This window comes from Cibotium barometz, chromosome 57, assembly GCF_041138505.1.
Source record: "Cibotium barometz isolate CiBa-2024 chromosome 57, ASM4113850v1, whole genome shotgun sequence".
Taxonomy (NCBI): domain Eukaryota; kingdom Viridiplantae; phylum Streptophyta; class Polypodiopsida; order Cyatheales; family Cibotiaceae; genus Cibotium; species Cibotium barometz.
In genome coordinates, this window is record NC_141102.1 from 35,727,632 (window position 1) to 35,740,845 (window position 13,214).

Here is a 13,214-nt window from a genome sequence, read left to right on the forward strand (position 1 = left end):
ATGCTTACATTATGTTTTTAGCTCCGGTTATTAACTTTGGCAAAATCCAATGGAACACGATCATAAGCCCTATTAGAGACTTTCTTTGGATGAATAGAGCGAATGGCAAAAGAGTAGCTATCTGGTTAGCCTGGAACAAAGTAACTTGGGGATTCTGCATCTTCCTACACATGCATCTACCAGGATTTCTCTCCTTCTTCCCAAATGTTTATCTCAGGAGGAAATACGGGAAATACGGGCTAGAATGCTTAGAGAGGTGGTTGAGGATTCTTTTGTCCTCCAAAAGGGCATGTGGATGGGACTTACTTAACTGGAAAAACAAGTTATTTTCTTTTGCCCCTCTCAAGATCACAAACTCCCCATTATGTAGCTTCTTATGTGGCAAATGGAAGGAAGTGTTGATTCTGTCACAACGGGACGGTTGTTCTAGAGCCACTGGCAACTCTTTCTTTAACATAGGGATATGGTGGTCCCACAATTTTAACCCTCCTCTAGCTCTTTTAAATGTTACTATGGCCAAAAAATTGAATAACAGAGGCTTGAGAAGCTTGTAGATTGCTGGGATTAGTTTCATATAGGTTGGAAAGAGCTTGATCAGTTAGTCACAGAATTTGGGCTATAGTCCAGAGAAAGACTTTTGGTTAATCAGGTGTTGGTAGAAATTCAAAAAATTTGGGTATCTACTACATTTGATGATTCTTGCTAGCTCAAAGATTAGAGGTGGTTCAATGGGGTGAAGCTGGACAAAGGGTCAACCAAGGCCTTGTATCTAGAGTTGAGGAAAGCATATTTAAATACTAAATATTGCAATAAAGCTTAGAAAGTGAATTGGTGAGCTGGAATCTGGAGGAAGAGATGGAAATTCATTTGGGAATCTAACATGCCTTTGAAATTTTAGGTATTTTTATGGAGAGTATGCTTGTAGCTCTACCAATTGGAACCAAACTTCTTCAAAGAAAATTTACTTCAGGTTATTGCCCCATATGCAAATCAACCTTTGAAGATGGGAAGCATGCTTTCTGGGAGTGTCCTGCTACCAGGGGATTCTGGGCCAGGATTGGGAAATGGGTGGCCACGTTCTTGGGAGTGCAAGGCCTATGGGGGGATTGGATCTTAGGATGTTGTTTAGCATTATCAGATATGGTTGTTTAGCATTATCAGATATGGTTGTTTATGGGAGATATGGATATCTAGGAATAGGTTGGTGTTCCAAAGAGGGGGGGGAAACTAGTTTGAATGTGACTAAAGTAATGTATAAATGTATTCACATGTGCAATTATGTATATTATATTAATAGGCTGAATGATGCTAACATACGTCAAGCAATACAATTCCTACAAAATGGGATCAGTTGATCTACAGAGCAATAGACTTTAGTACATACTAGGAATTCCTAACCCATGGTTGTTGCAAGTTTGCCTAGGTGAAGATGTGAAGACCAAGCACCCCAAGTTTGGACCCAAGAACAAAAGATGGTACCTCAAGGAAAAGCACCCCATATATACATTTGTGGCCTTTGTTAAAAATCCCTTGGGAACTAGACCTCTGGTTAAGGTTTGGACAGGCAAGTATGTATTGGAAAGGCTTCCCCCAAAAGGTTATACCACTAAACCCATGATGATAGCAGCTTGCATGCAGCTGGGCTACCATGTATCCTGGAGCCAATCTTCATTTGTTTGGGAGGATGAAAGATGGGATTTGATTTGCAAATTCCTTAATTATAATCAGAAGTATGAGTTCGAATAGGCTAGGGGTACAAGTTCTTTTTGTTTAACTCTTGTAAGTCAAATCAATGCTCTAAAACTTAGCTTTAATATTATAAATATTTTCCAAAAAAAAAAGTTTGTGCTCAAGAATGAACATGGTGAGATTTTATGTGTGTACAATGCTAGGATTTGATGAAGAGGACCCCAAGGAAGGGCACCCACAACGAGGCCAGCTCCGGGAGAACATGCCAGCCTCCTCTCCAGCATCCCATCAACCTGCGCACACACACTCTTCATATGTGATGAGACCGACCGCACATGGTAGAGAAAACCCATGTCTTAGCGGCAGTAATACCTCTTACGCTAGATACGACCATATTATAGGAAATGCTAAGGGTCACAAACAACGGGGCGGCTAGGATAGGCCACATAAGCATATATAAGGTACCCACACCACCACAAGGTAAGGAATTGGGGATCCTGCCAAGACCCTACCTCTATCAACATAAATATTGGGCAATCAAATGCCTCTACTCGTCTGTGACAATCACAGCTCACAATCGAATGCATCGATTGAAAATCCAGCTCCATATTATTATTTTTTATCGTTTAAAAAATTCCTATGGAAGAAAAATATCATCATCCTTCGTCGATCCTCCCTTCTAGCCTCCCCCTCCTCGCACACCTCAACAACAGGTCACCTCCTATACCTCTTAATGTCATTGCACCCAGAGGCAATGAAAAAAACATCCCTTCTCTCATTCATCTCGTGACTCAAATAAGACAAAGCCAAGCCAACTTGCTACCATCACACCCAAAGGGCATTGGCATCACTTAGAATCACACATTGCCATCCTCTGTTTGAAGCTCCAAAGAGAGAGAAAGAGGCATTCGCTTCTAATTCCAACTACATCTTTTGTACAAGGACTTGATGCTAGAAGACGACTACATTGAGACGACCATCATCATCGATGTTGGAAAAACAAAAGATGCGTGCTGTTGGAGAATGATGATGGCCGTTTCATGAGAGAGAGAGAGAGAGAGAGAGAGAGAGAGAGAGAGAGAGAGAGAGAGAGAGAGAATCGTTTCATTTCAAGGTTTTTTTTGACCCCTATTGTATTAAGGTCTCACAGCCCACCCTGAACTAATGTATTGATTATTATTTATCACTCATTATGTGCCCCTATTCTATTGCCAAATCTAGGCACTCTACTTTGTCATCAAATGCTGCTAAAGATAAGAGGATGTCATACTAGCCAAAAAACGATATAGATGAGAAGTTGATCTACAACTTCTCATACTTCAAGCCTCTTCCCTGTTCGAACTTCAATTATTGAAGATTGGATGATCAAGGTGAATGCAGTGATTCATTGAGCATGCACTATGATGATATTTTCAATCCTACTATCATGGCCATGATCTGATTTTCAGGCTCATTTATCAATTGTGAAGACTTTTAAGGATGTCCTTTAAAAAAAAACATGTCATACAATTTGGACCATATCAAATTCTAACAAAGATTCTTGTCCTTTTCAAATATTGGAGCATTAAGTACAATTATTGCTTACTCACCAAACTTGTCATAGGCATAAAGTCCCATGCACCACTTGATATCCAAGCCCAAGTGTGCCTATTTCATCAAAACAAAAATCCGCAAGAAGCCCAACCAACCGTGATGTGAGCCTACAAGATGTGAGACCATGAGACGTGAGGCAATAATACATGAGGCCACCATACATGAGCCTACTATGTGAGTCTAGCTCACCAGAATTACGTGAGCCCATTTCATATGAAAAATCGCAAGCCACTTGATGTGACCCACTACACAGCTGTGAGCCCACAAAGTGTGAGACGTGGGGCCACCAAACGTCAGCCTACCCGGGCATGAAGTAACACACCAAACCCTCGTGAGCATATTTTATACAAAAAAGGCATGAAGTACTAGCCACCATCCATGAGCCATCATCCATGAGCCCATAGAGCATGAGCCGTGAGCCCACGTCTGGTATCTTCCTACTCATTGCATCATCGACTTTGAAGATATGTTTAAGACACAATTTTAGGCTCCATGCATATGATAGTAAGCACAAGATCATCACCCCATGGGGCCACTATGGTCACCGATCTCAAGGACGGAATCTACATTAGGGAGGGGAGTATGTGAACCACATAGGTTAACACTACCTTATACACATGATTGCACCATCCTTTATAGCGATGCACTAAGTGCTTTATGACATATGATGATCATGGTATTTTGTTGAGCTTCTGTATAAATACTAACTAACTTACTTGTTGTATATGCATAGCCTAGGTATTAGCTTCAATAGCTTTTTTGGCCCCCCTGAACATTCCCTGGGCTATTTTCACAATTGAGTCGTCTTGTTTTGAGCTCTTGTGTTGATAACTTGCTTGCTTTCTCTCTTCCTTGCGTGAAAGTGGATTGTATGGTGCATTTGAGTCTTGTTTTGAACTCTTGTTAGCTTGCTTGCTTTTTCTCTTCCATGCATGCAAGTGTGGACTATATGGTGCTTGCTTGGTGTGTTGCTTGGTGGATGTTCTCTCTCTGTCCCTCTCTCTTTCTCTCTCTCTCTCTCTCTCTCTCTCTCACACACACACACACACACACACATACTAGTTCCTTTATCCCCATCTTGCAAGCACCCATGGCATTGAGGCTGAAGTGAGTTCTTGCATAGCTCCTTCCCTCATTGCTTCCTACCCACTATTGCAAGGCACCATGGAGTGACATGCTTGGTATGCTATATGACATTCTCGGCCTCCCCATAAGAGGGGGTTGTCATCATTAATGTCTAGAAGGAAGTTGTCATGTAGCTTGTAACTATCTACATAGGGTTTGATGGTCACTAAAGTGTGATTGGCAAGGGTGTTTGTGGTTTAGGGGTGAAGCGCATGGGTTAGAGGACCATGGGCAGTCAGGCAAGTGTGAACAAGTAGGCCCCTACATAAGCTCAACAGTGTGGATGCTTATCCACACTTCTCTAGGGCCACGTGGTGAATGAGAGCCCTCCTCTTCTCTAGGGCCAGGTGGTGAATTCCTCTTCTCCCTCATCTTGGTGTCTATGGTGGCAGCTTCCTATGGGCAACATTGTAGTGGTATCAGAGCTGGACGACGATTCTTGCTCTCTCTACGCATGACCCACTCTCAAGAAGAGATAAGGTCTTATACTTAATCTTTTGAATCCACACATTACTCTGTAGGATTTTGAAGGATTATGAGCTCTGTGAGGGGAAGACGAAGTCTTGGGAAAAAATAGAGAGTAGAGAGTGTGTGTGGAGAAGACGACACTATAGCCATTCTTTTTGCTGAGTTTTTCACTCTCAATGGGTGTGTGTGGAAACACCTTTGTGTGTGGAGGGCAGCGAGTGTGTGTGTGAGGCATCTGCAACAGCGTCATCAGTATACGGGGTAGACTTAGTGTGCCAAGCCCGCTGAGTTGGGCCGGCCAAACAAGCCACCAACCTAGCATGTGGCACGACAGCAAAAACAACCCGCCGACTACTAGATGTCACTTCGATGAATGGTAATGGCAACAATGATGGCGGGGATGGCAAAAGAGCCCCAATGACGACAAATAGCCATATAGATAGAGGTCCTCTCTATCCTGTCCTGTTAGTGGCATGTGTGTGGATACACACACAACAAGATGGCAACAAATGACTTCCCTCCATACATTTTCCATGCTCTTAGCCCTCGTGTGCGTGCCTACATGCATCTAAGGGGATATGAGCGAGCTTGAGGTGATTTCGACAAAGTTTGGAGCGCCATCAGCTTTGAGTTTCCATCAACATGGTGATGCAACATGACATCAGCTCTTTGAGCTTCCATCAGCCACAGCACACTCTAGGACATATCGAGTAGTTGGCTCCATTTGTGCATTCTTGAAGTTTTTGGATTTAAATTTTGAATAGTTTTATAATTTTTATTTATTTTTTAAAAAATGGCTTTGAGCAAGGATAATGTACCTATCTCAAGGGTTTCAGGGGGTATTTCTCAAGTGTTATCGCATGTTTTCGGCCTTACACAGGTCAAGCTTGCTCGCATACAACAAGCTGTCCTTGCATGCCAAACGGAGGTCACCTCACAAGACTTGGCATGCAAGATTTGAGTTATGTAGGAGGCACATCCCTAACCCCATCCTTGTCTATAAATGACCCCATGGTCCCGTCTGAAGAGACTAAACATACCCCACTGATAGTCAACCAGTCCATGGACCCGGGCACAAATGACGACCTCCTTAATAAGGACGAGTTTGGTGACACATATCTCGATGCTTGATTTGAGGCTGATGTCTTGGAGCAAGAGGTTTCAAATGTGAGTCCATTTTGCAGTTTTTTGCTAGGACCCAAACCTTAGAACAAAATTAAAATGAAATTTTGACCATCCTTAGGAGTTTGCACCACCCTTTAGACTCATGTCCGGCCACTCATATTATTAGTATTGCATCTCCTTTACCCATGGTGTAGAGAAGAGTATAGTTTACTTCTTCTCAGCATGAGGTTGGGACTTCCATTGGGTGGCAATCCACCATAGAGTCTATCAACAAAGCAATTTGTAGTATCTACTGGGATCTTCAAGGATTTTAAAATGTTGAGCTTTGGGGGAGAGGAAAAGGGACGCAACGATAAAGGGAGCACACAATGGGATGATAGATAGATAATAATTGTGTCCTATATAAAAATGATAAGTATACCCCAAGATAGGTGTATACTAGCACAGGGGGAAAAACCTCCTAAAGAGGAAAAAAGTGCCCCAGCTGGTGCGTTTACACATATCACTACCTGGGAATGATGATGTGAACAAGGGGTGAGTTGGCACTAAAAGTATAGAGATGTGCCATGCTCTTTGGATTATGAGAGGAGGCCCACACTAATCCCTAGAGGGAAGTAAGTTCAAAGTTTTACGAAAAGCTTCAAACTTGTCTTGTGAGAGAGAGCCTTCATGAATAAATATGCCATGTTGTCTTGTTTTGGCATATAAGCCAAGTTAATTTCCCCTGCAGAGCATCTCTCCCTGACATAATGATAATGCACCTCAATGTGCTTTGTGCGAGCATGAAAAACTAGATTCCTTGTAACAACTGCCATACTGCTTTCACTGTTAGTAAAGATGGGGGGATTTTTTTTTGCGAGATTTTTTTGTCGAGCTTTTTGGAGCAATGAACAAGTAGTCCAAGCTTTGCAAAGGACCATGAACCTACTATGAGCTTTGTAAAGGACCAAGAACTTACTTACATATAAATAACAAGCTTTGAAAGATCAACAATATAAATTTCAGTCTTTTAAAGATCTAGTCCATAAAAATATTAATTACAAAGTCTTTTGATCCACATCATACTTATTGATATAATTACATATATACATATACCTATCTAAATTCATGCACCTCATACATATACACATACAAAATATACATATACATACATACATGCAAGAGCTACCTACATACTAACATATATACATACATACATACATACATACTTTCTTACTTACTTAAATATAAAAAACAATCCTTTAAAGATAAAAAATGTATATACCGATCTTTAAAGTTCCAAACCATGAAAATCTCGATTACAAAATCTTTTGATCCACATCATACTTATTGATATAATTATATATATACATATATCTACCTAAATTCATACACCTCGTACATATACATATACATACGTACATACAAGAGCTACCTACACACTAACATATATACATACATTACATACATACTTTCTTACTTACTTAAATATAAAACACAATCTTTTAAAGATCAAAAATGTATATATCGATCTTTAAACTTCCAAACCATGACAATCTCGATTACAAAGTCTTTTGATCCACAAATTATAGCATTCTTCTACGTGTCATCCCGACCTAATGATGAGAAATCTCCCAGACATGCTTTGGCTACCTCCATGTCATTCTCTGTCCCCATATAGTGCCTTTTTAACTCTTGGCATGCACGTCCCAAGCCTACACATCCCGCAAAAATGTCCAAAGAAGACCTTCACTTGAGAAGGTCTCCACTAGCCACCTACAATGAAATGCAATCATAAACGTGCATCTAAGTATTTTGAAAAAGTAGCTATGAAAATGAACAGAATGAAAATTGTCTCACCTAAAGAACATAGGAGATCTTTCTGCACCACCTCGAATGTAGCGCTCCAAGACCATCATGCGTTGGAATGGATGCTTCTTATTCTTCTCAAAAATGAAATTTCGTTGAGCGTTGAATAACTTCTTTGAAACATTTTGCCCAGCCTCGCGATCAATAATAGGGATATGGCAATTTACTCGGATAGAACATACTAAGCGCCAATGTATCCACCTACCATAACGAGAAAACATTATGTTTGGATATCCACACATAACATGTATACATAAAGGGAAATATTTGAGAGATTATGACTTACCCGTTCTCCGTTCTCATACAAATAACTTGATTCCACATGAACAGACATTGTTCGATGCATGACCAATCCAACTTTCTTTCCCATGGAATATATTTTAGGAAGTTGATCCATTAGACTCAAACACACAAACCAACCGTCATCAGCCACAAACAATCCAACAAAACTGAGTGTGGCATGAAGAAACTTGATTCCATGAGGGACACCCATCTGTATCTACATCAACAACCTGTAAACCTGTAGGAAAGTCAGCCCCCCATACGAGGCGAGCCACTATATGTGAGGGAGCACCTCTATGAGATAGAGCCTTGGGAATCTTTATCAAGAATTCTTCCACAATACATAAAAGATTTATGATGTTTGGTTTTGGTAAGTATAACTTGGAAAACTAATTATATGCTGAAATTATTCTTTTTACCTATCTGAGCCCTCCGAAAAAGTGTGGACATCTACCAGCAATATGTGTGAAGAACATCTCTCACCTTCAAGTAAACAAGACAAAAAATGAGATGCATTTCGAAAGCACACACTTCTCAAAATAAATTTGCGATGGAAAGTATGCTTACTAGTCATGTCCATGATGTCACGTTGTCATGACACCTCCCCCTCTTGAAGATGCTCTTTAGGGTCTCTCTCTTGATCTTCATTTGTGGGGTCTCCCTCTTGAACATCATGCATAATGTCAAGATGTCTCTTTGTTCGCCTCTCACGTTGCACTTGAGACGATGTAGATGTATGCTCTTGGTGTGATTGTGGCACTCGTCGTGACAGTGGTGTGGATGGTTTTGGGGCCACGCACGAGGATCTAACTACTGGAGATTGGGTCAAGTTTGCTGGCTGCGGGGAAGGTATTCTAGAGTCTTCTTGAGTTGGGGGCTCTCTTTCAAGCTCAGATTGGTAATTCTTAAATTCTTCAAGAAATAGATCAAGATAATTTAGTAAAAAGGTAGAAATCCCCAGACCTTTTTGTATATGTATATGTATGTAGGTTTATATGCATGTATATATATATGTGTATATGTATGTATATATATATATATGTATGTATATGTGTATATGTGTATATATGTATGTATATATATATATATATATATATATATATATATAACATATGTATATGTATCTATGTATATGTATGTGTATATGCATATGCATATGCATATGTATATGTATGTAGGTATGTATCTACGTATATGTATGTGTATGTAGGTATATGTATCTATTTATATGTATATGTATGTAGGTATGTATATATCAAAACTTAACGTTTCTTTAAAATCTAATATGCCAAACCTTAAATGTAACATGAACTATGTATGTACGTATGTATGTACAAATTTGTAAAAATTTGGACAGCATCTCCTTTGCATTTTCTAAAAAATCCCAAAATAAACTTCAAAACTCCTTTGCATCAAATTTGGACAGCATCTCCTTTGCATTTTCTAAAAAATCCCAAAATAAACTTCAAAACTTAACAATGTTTCTTTAAAATCTAACATGCCAAATCTTAAATGTAACATGAACTTTGTATGTATGTAGGAATTTAGTATATAATTTAGGGTGTATGTATGTAGGTATGTATTTATGTATGCATATATATATGTACATATATGTTTACATATGTATTTGTATATGTATATATCTGTATGTATATGCATATGGATAGTTTATATATATTTATATGTATGTATAGGTATGTATTTGTATATGTATATATCTATATGTATATGCATATGGATAGTTTATATATATTGATATGTATGTATAGGTATGTATTTGTATAGGTAGGAAGGTTTACATATACATATACATATACATTTACATGAATATAATTCAGTAGAAAGCAAAAAAGTACCTTTGTCTAGGAGCTCCTCACTTGGAGGCACATGATTTAGAGGATAGTCCAACCACCAAGGACATCTCTTATATTCCCAATCAGAAACCCCTCTCTCAACCCATTCCTTCGGGTACATTGTTTTCGAGGAATTTGGATCTGCCCATTCTTTGATTGCTTCCGTCTCTTCGTCCATTAGACCTTGGCCAATGAGTAGCTGCACCCACCTACATATCCAAAATAAAACAAACAGCACTAAAATATTTTTTTTAGTGCGTATATGTATTTTCTGTAAAAATAGAATGGCATTAGAAGATATATACATGTAGACAACCCTCTTTGCAGCATTCTCCACCTTAGGTTGCTTTTGGCCTTCCTTCACTTTTCCAATCTTTGCCCACACCTCATGGAAGGCCCATGGTATGTGTTTCGATGGCTCCTCTTGCACCCATTGCATAAATGGTGGGATGTAGATAACATCATCATATACCAATAAACCCTCCAAAATAGAGTCTGCCTCCCCTATTAGCTCTTCCCAATACAACTCTTTCTTCATATGCAGCAACGTCTTTTTGTTATCCCCCAAACATCTCCGAAATTACCTTGTCCTTCACCCTCCCATTCATAAGCATTTGAAGCAATTCCGTCTTCCTATTTCAGCATCATACCAAAGCCATAAGAGATTAGATGTTACGGTTAGTTTATGTCAAGGGAGGTTTATTGACATGTGACATACCTTTGAGTTGAAATCCGAGATATGGCGACTGTGTAGAGCTTTTCTTTGGTCAGAGCAACCAATCCCTTCTTAGACCAATCATAGTTATATACGAGTTGAAAGAATGCATCACCATTGAATGGGTTTGCAATTATGAGCATCTTGTATGCTCTATCTTGAAATGTTTGCTCTACACCACGTCTGGCTTTCTCACATTTTGTCTCATATTCTTGCAACCCTATGGCATGTCTATCAATGCATGATATAGCTTGCTTCATCGCATTTTCAAACGATGTCTACGTATAACGAAAAGGACTCATTATCACTCACATGATTAAAAAACATTGATAATCCGTTTATTAATAAAAGATGGAAAATGCAAACACTACCTTCCACACAAGCTGTGCCAAGATTGTAGCTGGAGCATTGTACCATTGCTCTCCACTTCGTCACTCCAAACTAAGCTCCATTAAAGCCTACCTCCTTAAATCTTCACCAAGGTAGTCCAATATGGATGATTTGTCCCGCCATTCCAAATCGTTGAAACATGAAGATCTCATGTGACAATGTGGGTGTAACACTAGTGTGCACTAATCTGTTTAAAGAGTCACAATGAGCCAAGAACTTCACAATGACTTCACAATGTCCGTAATTAAGTAGAGAGAGACCACTTACTCATTTTGAGATCGCAAAGCCAATAGCAATTCTCCTTTTTGCTTATTGTCCACAACCAAAAATTGACATTTGACCCGGACATGGCGTGAGGGGCTATGAGACCAAGCTAGAGAAAACAAAATAAAGATATTATAATATATTACTTTTAATGTTGCATAAAATCACTCTATGGCATTCAAAAGAACATACCTTCGTGCACTCGAGACATCCATGCCTTCACACGATGATTGCCATCCCAAACAAGAAACTTCTTACCACTGAGATTCTCCCACTCAGTTCCTCTGATTTCATCCTCAAATCTGTCATGTTGTACCACCCAGTATGGTCCCCATTCTTGCAAGTCTATTTGTGTGACCGCAAAATACATAGAGCTTCCGGGACGTGTAAGTGAAACTAAAAAAGGAGGAGATGCTTTGACATAGCCATGGCAGTCAAAGGAATCACGAAACACCTCAAGTTGGCTAGAAACTGTATGGATGGCTTCATTTGGAATCAGCTTGCATAAAGGGACCAATGGGGTAGAGGAATTGCGTTGCACAAAAAACTTAGTGAATACATCACCAAGCAATCCCAATTCAATAGATTTTCCAAGAAGCCTTCTATGGGTCTCCCCTTGACCAGTACTAGATTCAGGCATCTCCGTGTGAGTTGGAGGAGGTGAGCTCATTGAGCCAATTTCGTTCTCCAACCCAAGCGTTTCTTCCTCATGAACAAGAGAATTATGCGCTTATGTTTCCTCTCTAACAGGAGATACATGTGAGGACACAGGTGTCCGCCGTGATTGAGCTTCCTGCTAAGAGTCAAACAAACACGCCCAGATCTAAGTGAGTATCCCCTGTTGTCTGTAAGACACACACACCAGGCCCAAGTAAGTATATCTAAAAACATTAAAACATAATCTCAGTAGAATCTTGGCTATTCACATCATATACCTTTCTTAGTCTTTGCCTGTTGCTTTCCTGCTTTTCTTGGAGCCATCTCTCTCTCTTTTGCCTTGAATATGAGTAGCAAATAGCTTGAGCTGAATGACAGATAAGAGACGAAAGGTCATGAATCTTGCTCTACTACTATTACACAAGATCTTATCATGGAGTTTGGCTCGCTAGAAGGCAAAGCAAAAGAATACAAAATAATAGAGAATGTTGATGAGGACAGAAAAAACCAAACAAGGTTTGTAGTAGAGATGATCAACCTCACACATAAACCCTACTTCATGTCTATAGGAAAACATTAACCTCACACACAAACCCTGCTACATGTCTAAGAAAACATTCAGGGTGGTGAAAGCTCCAGAGGCTAGCACACAACTTCAAAGAGTAGATCAGTAAGTTCACAAGGCCGGATACCAAAACCAAGATCAGGCCGTATCTCGAGGCCCTATTCAAAGAAACCTCTAGGAAAGAAACATTCACCCATCATCAACAAATGGGCCCCACTGTGCTGGATCCACCATGCCCAAACCAGCCCCAATAGTGCGAGGCCCATCTAGTTTTTTGGAAACCATAGAATTGGACTGGATGTAGGGAGTATTAGATTACTTGAATAAATGCATGACAAATGTCCCCAAATAAATGTCCAAACTACAAACAATCATAAGGAAAAAAGATGTGGCATGTTCTTAGAGCACAAAGTCACAGAAGAATTGAGGAGCTAGCAAGAACCACTATAGGAAGAACTGCACAATCTTGAGGAGAGCATAAGCCAATCAAGTGGAAAACCTACAAAGGTAGCTAACAGAGATCCAAGAGGCAAAGAAAGGGCTAGGACAAGAGGCCTCCTCCCCCTCACCATCGCCTCATCTCCATCCTCCATCTCCCCCCTTGCCCCCCCGTTGCTCCGACCACTCTAGGCACCCGCCG